The sequence below is a fragment of the Marmota marmota genome, unplaced genomic scaffold (assembly GCF_001458135.2).
Source record: "Marmota marmota marmota unplaced genomic scaffold, marMar, whole genome shotgun sequence".
In the NCBI taxonomy this organism is placed as follows: Eukaryota; Metazoa; Chordata; class Mammalia; order Rodentia; family Sciuridae; genus Marmota; species Marmota marmota.
Window position 1 is genome coordinate 126,769 of NW_026000077.1, and position 14,712 is coordinate 141,480.

The following is a 14,712-nucleotide window of genomic DNA, read 5'->3' on the forward strand; positions in this document are numbered from 1 at the left end:
AGACTGCATGAAATCCTGGAGGATGTAGCTTGATGTGCAGCACAAGAGAATCTGTGACAAAGTGCAGTTTAATGGCCAATTGCAGCAGGATTATAACCATGCACATGTACTAGGAGAGATTCATACTCAGCAAAAATTTGGAAATTGATTTAAATCACATTAAAGTCTTCCAGTGTGTTTCACTGTGCTCCGTAACATTTTAAACAGTATATTATTAAATAATAAATTACATTTAATCATATTTTTGTGGCTTGAGGAAAAAGTAAGTAATAATGAAGTTAGTCTGCCCTTCTTCTGTGCATATTTAAAAGCTCAAAACCGCAGGTCTTGTCCCTGCGGAATGCAGGCGTCAGAGCCAGAATTGTAATTTATTCAGTCTTCGTACCTCATAGTGTAGTCCTCAGCATTGTCCTGGCCAAGCCACTCAGGGCCTTCATCAGCGTGGGGGACTTTTGGTCTTCCATCCAGGCATTTGTGTTCCACTTCAGAATGTGTGGCTCTGTAGGTGTGGGGTGAAGAAGGGAAAGAGCACGTCACCGACCAATGTCACATTGGAAGAGAAAGAACTGAAATGGGCGGAAAACTAGGAAGAAATGGGAAGGAGATAGAGAAGAGGACATCATGGAAACGACATTAATCTCACATGTTCTTTAGAGAAAATCTCGTCTCATAAAGTGAAGAGACAAATTTATGAGACAAGACAAATTTACAAATTGATGTCAGGCTACAGACGCGTGCCATTCTGGCTAACCTGTACCCAGAGGTTATTTGGGGAAAACAGCACACCCAGATGCGCTCAGGTGGTTCTTCCCTCTGGGCCTTTGGCAAACACTGCTTGCCAGTCAACCTGCTTTCAGCACAGGATTCAAGTGAGCACAATCAATTCAAGTTGGAAGGGAGATCAGATTATTTGAAATTCTTCTCTAGCTATTTATGAGAGCCGAATAGAATTTAGTATTACTTTGCAAGTATGGAAAAGATGATGTTTTAAAACCTGAAAGGGAAATGCAGATCATTTTTTTATTTCCTAAGTAAATATTCTATAGACATCGATCTGCTTATGCTCCCAGCAATGAGAAACCAGGGTTTAGGGGCTCCAGAGAAGAGTAGCACAGTGACTTAGAGCATGAAAGAACCTCCCCTGGGGATATAGCTCAGTTGGTACAGTACCTGCCTCACATGTACAAGGACCTGGGTTTGATCCCCAGCACCAAAAAAATAAAATAAAATAATTTCCCCTGATGCATTTTAAGCCCCATTAGTTAATTTATGGTAAGCCTAGGAGTTGCCTCACATGTGAAAGGGCCAGATGACTCTGCTTCAGAGACTGGGGCACCAGCTGAGGGGTTAGAACCACTTAGGTGAAAGGCTCTCCACAGGTGGGGAAGCCCATAACCAACCTTTCTGCAGGGACCCCCTTGTCTTTCCAGTGGTCCATGGCACATTCCTGGGGAAGGCAACACACCTTCGTTCATCAACAGTGTCTGATGCATTTGATGACCAAAGTCTAGCAATTGTCCCCCCAAAGAAAGCCTTAATCCATAAGCAAGACTCTCCCCAAATCCTACCACCTCCCCTCTGCCTACGACTCAAGGCTTTCCTTTCTTACATGATTGAACTAATGCTTGTCACCTTGATCTGTGAATCCTATGTGCGGTCATTCACCTATCAGCATAGGATTCAAGTAAACACAGTCAATTCAGGTTGTAAGGGAGATCCAATTATTTGAAATCCTAGACTATTGAATTCCTTCTCTAGATATTATAAGAGTATAATAGAATTTACTATTGCTTTGGGGCTATGTGCAGAGGACTGTTGTGTCCTGTGGATGAGTCCCAGCTACCAAGGTAGTTACAGGTGACATGCTAGTGAAGTTGAGGAGCCCAGAACAAGAGCCAACAGAATCACCAGGGCATTTCCTCATGGATAACTAAGGAGTAAGATATGATAACGGTGGGAAATCCATGATGCCAAGTAGAGCCATATGGTCCTGCTTCCTGGAGAAAAAGACTAACTGTGGGTTGTTAGAGCATGAGGGTCTCAGAAACAGGGATCTGTAGGACCACAGGAATCAGGTGAGTAGTTCTGCTGTTTTGTCAATAATAGTTTCCATGATCATACAGTTTTATTTTTTTCAAAATAAATTGCTAATAATGAGGTTGCCATTATAAGGATTTTCTATGGTCTTGAGTCTCATTCTTCCCCACAGTGATCATAGTCTCACCATAGTGACAATTTAAAGGGACCATAACCATATGCCAGGACCACCAAGTTCCCAAACCTCTTTGTCATCGAAGGTTAACTTCCCTAATGTTATATCCACTTAACTATTTGGGATGCTCTTCACCAAATAGTCTAGGAATCTCTGCTCTAGGACTTGGAGATTCCAAGGGACCCAGTGCACTCCCCAGTGTCTATAGTTTCATGGGCTGTAGTGCTCCCTCTGCTGGCAGATGCTATGAGAAGCATCCTGGGGTGTCCTATTTTTTAGCTGCTTCTTCAAACCCCTCCAGCATTTCCTGGTAGATTCCAGTGGTTGTCTTCATTGTCTGTTTCCTATAGTAAGTAACTTTTGCGCTATTTTCAGCACCCAGCAATCCTCCCTATTTTATAAAAATACTCCCCGGTATATAAATATTACAGGTTTTGATAAAGCATAACTTGGAACAAAGAGGTACCAAGAGTCAAGTCAGAATTAATGGTAATCCCCAAAGAAGAGGGGACCAGGAACTTTAGGCAGAATTCCTTTTCCTGCTAAGCCTTTGTGTGTAGCAGGACTAAGGTCTTTCCTGCCTCAGGGCCTTTGCTGATATGGTTTCAACTTCCTCAGAACACCCTTCTCCTTGCTGTCTGTGTGGTTGGTTCCTTTTCATTCATATCACAACTTAAATATCACTTCCCCTGTTGGGAGTCGCCCTGGCTCCAAAGACTAACTTCCCCATCCCCCAAGAGGAGCCGTCCAATGGTGAGCCCTATGGCTCACATGATCCTTACCCACCAATCAGACTACCCTGCTGGCTCACATGATCCTTACCCACCAATCAGAAAGCACCCCATGCCAACTGTCAAACCATTCAACCATTAAACTCTCATAATTGTCAAACCGCCCCAGGCTCTATAAATATGCAGAGCTGTTCCTCAATAAACGGGCATTTTCTCCTGTGGCAAGCCTTGTTCGTTTTTTTCATCCCCTGAGAAGACGTCCCTGACCATCTTATTTGCTTACATCCTAGCTCTTATCACAATTTGAAAATACTTGAGATTCTTTTGAGGTTTTTTTGATCTGTATCCTTGTTATACTGTAAGGTCCATAAGGGTAGAGAGCACGTTTGTCTAGTTCACTGTTCTGTCTACAGTGTGTGCACAGTTCTTGGACTGGATCATGGTAGGTACTCAGGAAGGACTTTCTCCAAGGATTGATTAACATAATGAATGGTTTCTTCTTTCCAACCCAAGGATATCTTCCTTGGTGTTATGCTTTAGATGTGAGGTGTCCCCCAAAAGCTCCTATGTGAGACAATGCAAGAAGGTTTAGAGGTGAAATGATTGGGTTATGAGGGCTTTAATCCAGTCAGTGCATTAATCTCCTGATAGGGATTAACTGGGTGGTAACTATAGGCAGGTAGGGTGTGGCTAGAGGAACTGGGTTCCTGGGGGCATGGCTTTTGGGTTTATATTTGTCCTTGTTGAGTAGAGCACATGCTTGTGCGCTCTCGCTCTCTCTCTCTCTCTCTCTCTCTCTCTCTCTCTCTCTCCTTCTCCCCACCCCCTTCCTGGTGCCACGTCCCCAACTGCTTTCCTCTGCCACATTCTTCCACCACAATGTTCTGCCTCACCTCTGGCCCTAAGATTGGAGTCAGCCATCTATGGGCTAAGACCTCTGAAACTGTGAGCTTCCAAATAACTTTTCCTCTTTTAATTGTTCTTGTCAGGTCTTTTAGTCACTGCAGCAACATAGCGGACTAAAATACTTGGGTGCCTGCAGATACTTGTGTACTTCCAATAAATTCTCCTGGGACTTAGAGCTAAGAGAGTGAGTTTCTGTTGCTAGCAACTTCCATATACGTTAACCAGTGCGCTGTCTGAAGGCAACACCCTTCACCATCACCAGGAAACTCACCTCTCAGAAAATCCACTAAGCCTCAAGCTTCTCAACACATCTCACAGAGCTGGGGCTCCATCCTCAAGTTACTCAGGATGGCAAATTGCTGCTTGTCTTCAGTTGGACTTCCCCAGAACTCTGAATGTTCAATGTCCAGGTTCATGCCATCAAATCCATCTTGATGAAGGAAGTCAATGGCAGAGCTGATGACAGTCTTGCAGTCGGCAGTGATGGAGACTATGCTGGTGAATCCAGGCAAAGGTGGTCTGTGTTAACATCAGCAAACCCCAGAATCCTCCCACACCAGGTCTGATATTAATTTTTATTATGTATTTTATAGTCCCTCCTGGATTTTTGCAGTTAAAATAAAGAAATTCAAAAGTATTAATGTAAATCAATCTATATGTGGTTATAGTTTTAAAATTTTAGCAGTATTTTTGACATTTATTTATAACATCAAAGAATCATGTACTAAAGTCAATACATCCCTAAAAGTGATATGTGTCAGGGGTCCGTGAGTCAGGTATTGTATTTCTTTGATTCTTAGTATACATTTTTATACAACTGTTTCCAAAATTAATATGCAACTTGCAACCTATACATACATTTAATGAAGAACTCTTGCCCCCAAAGAATAAACTATTCAATTTATCCTGAATCCTATATCCAAAGGTGTCTTAATATCTAGAAATTTAGTTCCTCTGACATAATCAACAATTTTATAGCCTGTAAACACATATTTAAGCATAGTAAATCTGTGATGGATGTTTTGCAAACTTGGTCACAACCTCCTTAATTTATCCCTTTTTTTATAAGCTCATGTATTTAGTAACTAGTAAGCATTTTCTTTTTACATATAAACAAACTGACCAGTACAAATGGGGTAACTTAAAAAGAGTGGAAAAGATGCTATTTGGAGTTTAGGACAATTAACTGGCAAAGATTTTCTTATGTGATGGGCAAGATGACGAAAAGCTATGCTGATAAAGTAGAGAAGTCTTCAGGTAGAAACAAATGCAGATACCATAGATGAGAATCAGCTGCTTAGCTTAGTGGGCACTGCCAGGAAGTTCACTTGGCTATTACAGTGAGCCTTTAGAAGACTCAGCTGCAACTTGTTTTAACATCACATTGCTACCTCTGGAGAACTAGGGAGGAGAAGAGGAAGAAGAGCAAGTTAGGTTTTTATATCAAAGAATTTCATGCTCTCTGATTTTAGAATAATTATGGGAATGCATTACTTCAATAATTTTTTAAAATATTTTTTAGTTGTCAATGGGTCTTTTTTACTTATTTATTTATTCATTCATTTATTTATTTATATTTGGTGCTGAAGATTGAACCCAGGCCTCACACATGCCAGGCAAGCACTTTACTACTGAGCCACAACCCCAGCCCCTACTTTAATAATTTTTTTTAAATTTTTTTTTTTAGTTGTTGATGGACTTTTATTTTTATTTATTTGTACATGGTGCTGAGAATTGAACCCAGTGCCTCACGCATGCTAGGCAAGTGAGCTACCGCTGAGCCACCACCCCAGCCTCACTTTAATAATTTTTAAAGTAACTTCCCAGGAGGATCACAAGTTCAAAGCCAGCCTCAGCAACGGTGAGGCCCTAAGCTACTCAGTAAGACCCTGTCTCTAAATAAAATATAAAATAGAGCTGGGGATGTGGCTCAGTGGTTGAGTGCCCCTGAGTTCAATCCCCAGTACCCCCCCCCAATAAAAAGATACTTTGGTGTACAGAAATGCAGATAATCCATCCCAAGATCTTCCTGGGAAATTAATAGTCTGACAAGTATATAAAATTAGTCCTCAAGATCCAAAATATTCTCATGTCTTACTACTTGTTTAACACCTAAGATAAGGTTGTTTATTCCCTTAGAGAAAGCCTTCCATGCCCCCTTCATTTCACAGTAGACCAAAAATTGGCCTAGAAACCTCTTTGATCTCCTGAAAGAGAATTTATCATTCATCTCCTCCTTCCATCACTGTGAGAACCCAGTAGCCTGACTGGCATGAGCTCACATACCTATTGACATAATGGGAAAAGGAAAATAGAATACCATTTAAGGAAATCCAATAGGTTGAAAAAAGAAAAACAGTCAGGCATGATGGCATATACCTATAATCCCAGCAACTCAGGAGGCTGAGGCAGGAGTATCACAAGTTCCAATCCAGACTCAGCAACTTGGCAAGATCCTCAGCAACTTAGCAACTTGGTCTCAAAACGAAGAGTATAAAGAACTGGGAATGTACCTCAGTGGTTAAGCAACCCTGGGTTCAATCCCCAGTACCAAAGTAAATAATGAATAAATATTAAAATTAAAAATAAATAAAAATTTTAATATATATATATTTTCCTTGCTGTTTTCACTAATATATTTTTCTTGAAGAGCCTTAACATCAATTTGTTAAATTAAAATACATGTACATGAATATATCTACATCCACACCCTATATTTGTCTGTTTTCTGTTACTATAGCAAAATATTTGAAGCTGGATATTTACAAAGAAAAGAACTTTGTTTTGCTCACCTATCCAGAGGCTGAAAGTTCAAGATAGAGTGGCCACACTGAATAAGCCTCTGGTTAGGGGCCTAATGGAGAATGGTATCATGACAGGAATATAGGCAAGAGAGAACAGTCTCTTGATGAGACAGGAAGTGAAGGAGAGGCTAGTATCCCAAAAGAAATATGTTAATATTTTCCAAAGACTGCCCACCAGTGACCTAAGTTCTCCTGCTAGGTCTCACCTCTTAAAAAGATTTCACCACCTCTTAACATTACCACACTGAGGACCATAAAACCCTGGGCAACATAATTAAACCATATTCAAAACATAGGACATCCCTTTGAGATTTTTTAATATATTAGTGTTTAATATATAAGAGCTGACATATTTATAATATTGAGTTTTCTCACCCAGAGACAAATTTTTTTATGAATTGTAAAATCCACAAAGAAAAGAAATTTATGTATCTTATTGACCTCTGATCCCAGAATGTAGAGAACGCCTGGGAAATAATGGATCCTCAAAAAAAATTTGCTGATTCCTTACCAGGCTTAGGATAAAGGTTTATGAATCAAGAAAACATTTCTATGTTCTGAAAATATTTATTTGCTTCCAAATGTTTGATAAGGCCAACTGACTCTGCTTGTTCTGGGGGACTGGACACAGGGTCTCTCACATGCTAGGCAAGTGCTCTACCACTGAGCCACATCCTCAGCCCTAAGGGGAAATTATTTTTAATAGAACTTTCAATTTCTTCCGTGGTTATCAGTCTGGTTAGAATTTCTATCTCTTCTTGTGTCAATTTGTTTAGTTCATATTTTCCTAGAACCTGTTTCTTTCTTCTAGATCTTTTAGGGTATTTTCATATAATTTTTTAGTGTTTGCTTATAATTTGAATCACTTCTGTATTGAAATAATCTCTGTAAAGAAAACCACAGACTAATTTCACATCCAAGTATGGCTTGAGTGAGTTCGTCACTGGAAGAGTATAGACCACAAATACTTTGAAAATCAAACTGCTCAAGGAGATAAAGGTACTTCCTGACTCAAAACAGAAAGAGTGAATCATGGCAGAGATGCTGAAATTGGAATCAGATAAGTGTGTATTTAAATATTTTCTATCACATATTAGATATGTGACCTTAGCCAAGTTATTTAACCTCTTCAGTTTTCTCATGTATAATAATACCTTTTTTACAAGGTTGTTGTGAAAATCAAATGTACTAACATGTAAAATGGTGTATAGTTATATAGATACAAGGAAAAACAAAGTGCTCAGTAACTTATTATTATTAAGTTACATCATTAGAAGATTTCTGGATTTACTGAGATAATAGAAAGAGTTATTTTTTAAAAAAATTATTCTTATAGCCAAGAGCAGTGGCACAGACCTATAATCCCAGATACTTGGGAGGCTGAGGCAAAAGAATCACAGGTTCATGGTCAGATTAGGTACTTCAGTGAGACTCTGTCTCAAAATTAACAAAAGGGCTGGGAATATAACTTCAGTGGTAGAGCACCCCAGGTTCAACCCCCAGTATTGAAAAAAGAAATTGTACTTGCAGGCTCAAAATGAAGGTATTTGACCATGCAAAGGCTCTAGAAGCTACTTCTCAAGGCAGCAAATCAGCATGAACTTGCTGTGTGGCAAGAGAAGTAGATTCCAGTAGCCCTAGAAATGAAGATGGGAGAGCACATTGTACAAGAATAAAATAATGTTTACTGCAGTTGCTCTATATGTAGATTTTTTTTAATTGTTAGTTGAGTCTGTCAGTAGAAATTGAGAAGTATGGGAAAGCATTTATAAAATGACATTAGGCAGTTCTAGTGTTAATAACTAGAGCCAATATTAACATGGTTGAGGATAGGTCAGTATTCTCATGAAAAACCTTGTACAAAGGCAAAGAACATGATCAATGAGCTTGGATCTTAAGTATTCTCAGTGCATGCACACGCACATGTACACACTCCCCTATAGAGGTTAAGTTCAGGGTGCTCAGAGACGAGCTGACTGGCTCTTCGGGAGGCCTGCAGAGGACAGTTTCTTTCTTCCTTTGCTCATCATGCTCTCTAAGGGTTGGGATTCACAATGAAGCTGAATCCAATACACACTTTCCACAGCCTCTGAGAGGCGGAGACTATCCAAGACCAAGCCCAGGATCTTCATGGTGCCGACTTTCAACTACCAATCAACATGGAGGACACAGCGGGAGAGTCAAGGATTGGGGCACACAGAGGAAGAGTGAGTGTCATTCTCTACCCTACTGTTCCTGCATTTTTCCAGCTGTGGGGGCATTCCTACCTTTGTATCAGCTTGTGCTTCTACATATCCATGGGTTCTGGTTTTTTTCCTCTGATATACATCAAGAATTTTCACATCCACTGTGTAGTAAACTTACAAAGCAATAAGAGCTGATGGGCTCTAACAACTAGAGTTTGTTAACAAACATAAAATGCGCGAAAGACAGATTCATGGGGTTCGAGCCTATACAGAAATGGGTGCTGGCAGAAGCTGCCAGAAGGATGGAGAACCACATGCACTTTGGCTTCAAAAGATAGGTGCTTTTTTTTGAGATCTACAGTTGACTCTTCTTCCTCTCCTCCTGTCTCTTCCTCTGATCATAGCCCCCCAAGATCACACAGTTAATGAAAGGTGGAACGAGGATTTCAAGTCTGGTTTGTTTGAACTTGGAACCTCTATCTAACCACGGCCTCCTCCAGGCCTGGTGTGCTGAAGCTGTCTTTGCTTTGATCTGTATGAAGGGATAAACTTCAATGATAATGAGAAAGAGATTTACATTTGATTTAATTTTTTACAGAAATGTATTCTAATTGCTTTTCTCACAGTTTTCCTTCCTGCCTGCCTAAAGAATTGTAACCCTGTATGCTGCTACCACCTGCTGGTAATATTCCTAACTTACAAAAACATGTTTTTGAAAACTTGAAATCAGTCTTTTTATGCAACTCTTTAATGTTCAAGCCAGAAAATGACAATAGCTCATAACTTCTCCACGACTATTTCCTAGACAGATACCACCTGAGCTTGTTCATGGGTCTGTTTGAGCCTGCGCCCTGTCCCCTTTTCCACCCAGGTCAAAACAACCAAACCATCATCTTTCCAGCGGTTCTAAAGACATCCCCCACCTGACATTTTTTTAACACTCCAGGCTCTCTTACTACACTTAAAAAAAAATCTTGCTTTCAGCATCATATTATAAATAGCTCCCTAAGCCTGTTTACTTGCATGAGATGAAATAACATATAAAGTTCAAAGCAACCACTGAGTTCTCTCAAATACATCATTGGAATACTTGTCTTTATCTCTTATTAGTTTTCAAATTCTTGAAGGAGGCTGGTTCTGATTTATCATTCATTGTATTTCATAGTGTATTTCCAGGTAGTAGATGTACAAAAAACTTATATACAACTATATGGAATGAGCCATGAATCTTTTAGTTCTACTTCGGTATTTTGCATTTGATAACTTTGCATTAATAGCAACGACAGAGCCAGCTACATAGATAGGAGAGGGCAGACTGACTTTGGAGTCTCCTGTTAAAATATACATATTTTGCCTGTTTAGGTTCATTAAGGAGTTCCCATTCTCTTGCCTGCAGTTTATGTTTTCAAATAACTGGAAATGGAGTGATTAAGCTGCACACATTTTCAATGAGAATGAAAGGAGGTAGGGACAAAGTTCTAAGCAACTGATGATACTGGGAAGATCAGCAGGGCACCTATCATGGGGTCACAGGAAAGAAGGTGACAGAGTGTAAACGCTAACTTTCTAGAAATGAGGAGAAGCCTAAGCCCCTTGCTATGAGTTTGACATTACACTACATTGATTTAAACGTTTCCACATATGAACTGACATCTTGCCTTACCTCTTTCCTGAATAATTAAGTTTCTCTTGTTCTGCTCTGCCATTAGTCCTTTCCCATGACCTGACGGTAACCAGCATTCCTGGTTACAACCCAACAGCATTGCAAAAATAATATGGGCCAGAGTGTTTCCATACCGGTTGCAGAATTGTCAGGCATCTTTATGTGGGAGGCTGAAAAAGCAAATTTCTACACTAAGAACTACCGCCTGATAGGCATCTTATCAAATATTTTTACCAGAAGAACCCACTGTCCTCCCATGAGCATCCGATACAATAAAAATTCTGTTCCTGCACAGATTAGAATGGGCAGAAGTTACTCAAGGAAATTCCTCTCTTCTCATAGGATAAATCAATGGATAAGTTACTAAGAAGGGGCACATCAGGTGTCTGAGCACTGTTTTTCCACCAAGATTATCATGAGCAGAGTCACCCCTGTCTTCGCTCCATGTCGATATTGGTAAGGTTAATTGTAATGTTTCTTCTTAAACATTTTCGCCAACTCTGCTTTGAGCAGGAACCCATAAGCAGACTTGGTAAGCAATGATTAATTTTACTAGAAAATATTCCCTAAGGGAAATGAGAAACAAGGAGAAACCCACACTTTTAGCTGGGTGTGATGGTGTACACCTGTAATCCAAGCAACAAAGGAGTCTGAGGCAGGAGGATGGCAAGTTTCAGGTCAGCCTCAGCAACTCAGCAAGACCCATTTTCAAAATTTAAAAATAGAAAGGACTGGGGATATAACTCAGTAAAGTGTCCCTGGGTTCAATTCCCAGGGAGGGAAGGAAGAAGAAGGAAGAGGAGAAGGAGGAGGAGGAGGAGGAGGAGGAAGAGGAGAGGAGGAGGAGGAAGAGAAAAAATCTGCCATGAGCAAGCTATGGCATTAACATAGACCAAACACATTCTGTGTTTTGACAATGTCAGATTTAGTGAATACCAATAAATTTATAGGCTATACCACTTTCAGGTCACCTGGTAGTCAGAAGGTGAGCAAACACAAGTTCTTTTATTTAATATTAATTTCCAATATCTATATTCCAGTCACACATCATACTTGACCCAATATATTACATGCATACATACATACACATATATACCCTGTGGCTGTTTATTTTATATATATATATATACTATATATATACTTATATATAGTGCATATAAAGATGGTGATGAAGTAGGGATGTGGTGGTATGGAAAAGTAAGAGAAGAAAATAGTAACACTTTTAAAGATCCTTTCCATCATCTATTTTGTCTGATTTCTTTCTTTATTTTCTTCGACATAATCATAGTTATTTTAAGGTCTATTTGCATGTAGACCTTGCATCTATTTGCTAGGATTTCAGTCACCTATAGTCTATTTCCGTTGTGTGCTTTCTTGATCTCTTCCATCTCACTTTTGATACGCAATATCCCAGGATACAACTTCTCCCTCTACACACTCCACACATACACATACACACACACAACTCTCCTGTCCACAACAGCCTTCTGCCTCATAAGTTCTTCCTCCTTATCATTTCCGCAGCTTAGAATCAGCTCACATGCCTTCCTCTTATCTATTCATAAATGCTCCCACCAAGGAGGAGTGCAATTTATAGCTGTTATGATTTGGATATGAGGTGCCTCCCCAAAGCTCCTGTGTTACTGCAGGAATGTTCAGGGATGAAATGATTAGTTTATGAGAGCTGTAGCCTAATCAGCGGGTTAATCATTTGAATGGACTAATGGGGTACTAACTGTAGACAGGTAGGTGTGGCTGCAGGAAGTAGGGCACTGAGTTTATATTTCCCTGGTCCTTCACGTGCTCTTTCTCTGCTTCACAGTTGCCAGTTTTTCCTCTGCCACACCCTTTGTCCATGATGCTCTGCTCACCTTCAGCCCAGAGCAATGGAGTTGGCTGACCATGGACTGAACCTCTGATACCGTGGTCCCAAAATAAATCGACCATACATTGTCTAAGTTGGTCTCTTCAGGTTTTTTGGTCACAGCAATGAACACCTAACTAACACAATAGTTATAAAAGAAGCAACATTGCCTTGGAGGAGTCAGCCCCAAATTCACAGGCAATGCTTCTCAGGAGTAAGTAACTCCTATATTTTTAAAGAGAAGAATTTGTTATGTAACTAGCATTCTAGAAGTATCCTTGTGCTCCTTTCTACAGACATGCCCCAGGAGCAAGCACTATACTAACTTATTGGTTTTGTCTGGCTTTGTACTTTGTAAAAATGGTATCATGCAGGTGGGCATGGTGGCACACACCTATAATCCCAGCTATTCAGGAGGCTGAGGCTGGAAGATCTCAAGTTCAAAGCCAGCCTCAGCAACTTGATAACAATGTGTCTCAAAATTTAAAACAAAAAAAACAAACAAAAAATCCATAGAAAGGGCTGGGGATGTAGCTCAGTGGTTAAGCACCCCTGGATTCAATCCCTGCTACCAAAGAAAAGGAAAAAAATTGCCGCAGTCCGGCTGCAGCAAAATAACCGGGGGGTGACGAATAACTTGTGTACGTTGATACAGCAGGAGTAGGAGCCATTTATTGCAGGACAGGAGCAGTATTTATACATTCCACACAGCTTATCTAATTAGCATAAACTAGATACATCAGTCAACCAATAAGGAATCTCCACACTTAATGGCTCACTTTTGTTACTTCTCAAACCACTCCCTCTGGCATTTTGCCAGGCACCATCCAGACTTGTTTACGAACTCTAACATTCCCCTGACAAAATGCCAGGTGTTATTTTGACTTGTTTACAGACTCTAACAAAAAATGGCATCATATATGTACTCTATTGAATTAGTCTTCTCTGAATCAATGTCATGTTTTCAAATTCATCCACATAGTAGTTGTCAATGATTTGTTCTTTTTGCTGTGTAATATTTCACAATGAAAGTACACTATAATTTGTTTATTCATTATACTATACATTGTCATTTGGGAAGTCTTAGGTTTTCAAGTATTAATAATAGTGTTGCTATTCTAGTGTGTGTGGTCCAATATGGTAGCCTCTAAACATTGTGGCCATTGAAATTTTAACTTTAGTGAATCAAAATTAAATAAAACTTAAAATTCATCTCCTTGAAGTTTCATTAGCCACATTTCAAGTACTGTTTATGAAACATCACCATGGCAGAAACTTCTATGAGCTAGCATCATTCTAGTGCCTGTCTTTTATTGAACACATGAAATTCAGTTCATTTTTTACAGATTTTAATTCTAGGGTAAAATTCTCAATTCTATCTATTTTGTTGATCTCTTCCTCTGTTTTCTTTAACATAAGAATCATTGGTATTCTAAGGTCTATTTATATGCAATGCTATGATTCCAGTCACCTATAGTCTGTTCCCACTGGATGTTTCTTCTCTTAATTCTTAACAATATTCTCTTGCCTCTTCACATGTCTTGTCATTTTTAAGTGTATATAAGTGAATATTTGACTTTTAACTAGAAACCTGTTATACAAATAGGACAACAGCCAGCTAATCCCAACCTATTTATTTATTTTTAAATTTATTTATTTATTTTAATTAGGTCTATATGAGAGCAGAATGCATTTTGATTCATAGTACACAATTACAGCACAACTTTTTATTTTTCTGGTTGTACACAATGTAGCATCACACCATATGTGCAGTCATACATGTACCTAGGGTTATGATGTCCATCTCATTCCACCATCTTTCCTGCCCCCATGCCCCCTTCCCAATCTATTTAGGGATTGACCTGGGTCGAGGTTAAGTTCATCTATTTCTAATTTGCCCCTGTAATTTTGATGTGACTCCCTCGGGATTTTGTTTGAGAACTGGTAATATCAATCTTGTAAGTCTTAAAAGATGGAAGGGAATTCAACTCTCCCCATGAGAAGTTCCCAGACCCACTCTCCATCTTCCTGACCCATGCAACTTCAGATCCTGAAGGAAGCGCTTGTTTCGAGTAGATCCCTTCCCATGACATGTCTTTTGTTCCCTTAACATCACGAGACTATTAAAAGAATTCACTCTGCCTTTCAAAAACTTTTGGTGAGCTTTGCCAACCTCCTGCAGAACTCCTAAGTCTTGCAAATACTTTTGAAAATTGGCCATGTATCTGGGGTCTTTTAAGTTTTCCATGCCATTTTATTTTCATGTGACCTTTAAATATTTTGCTGACCTCTTTCCTTATCTATCATTTTTTCATTAGCTACATCCCAGCCCATGTGCAGAACTGG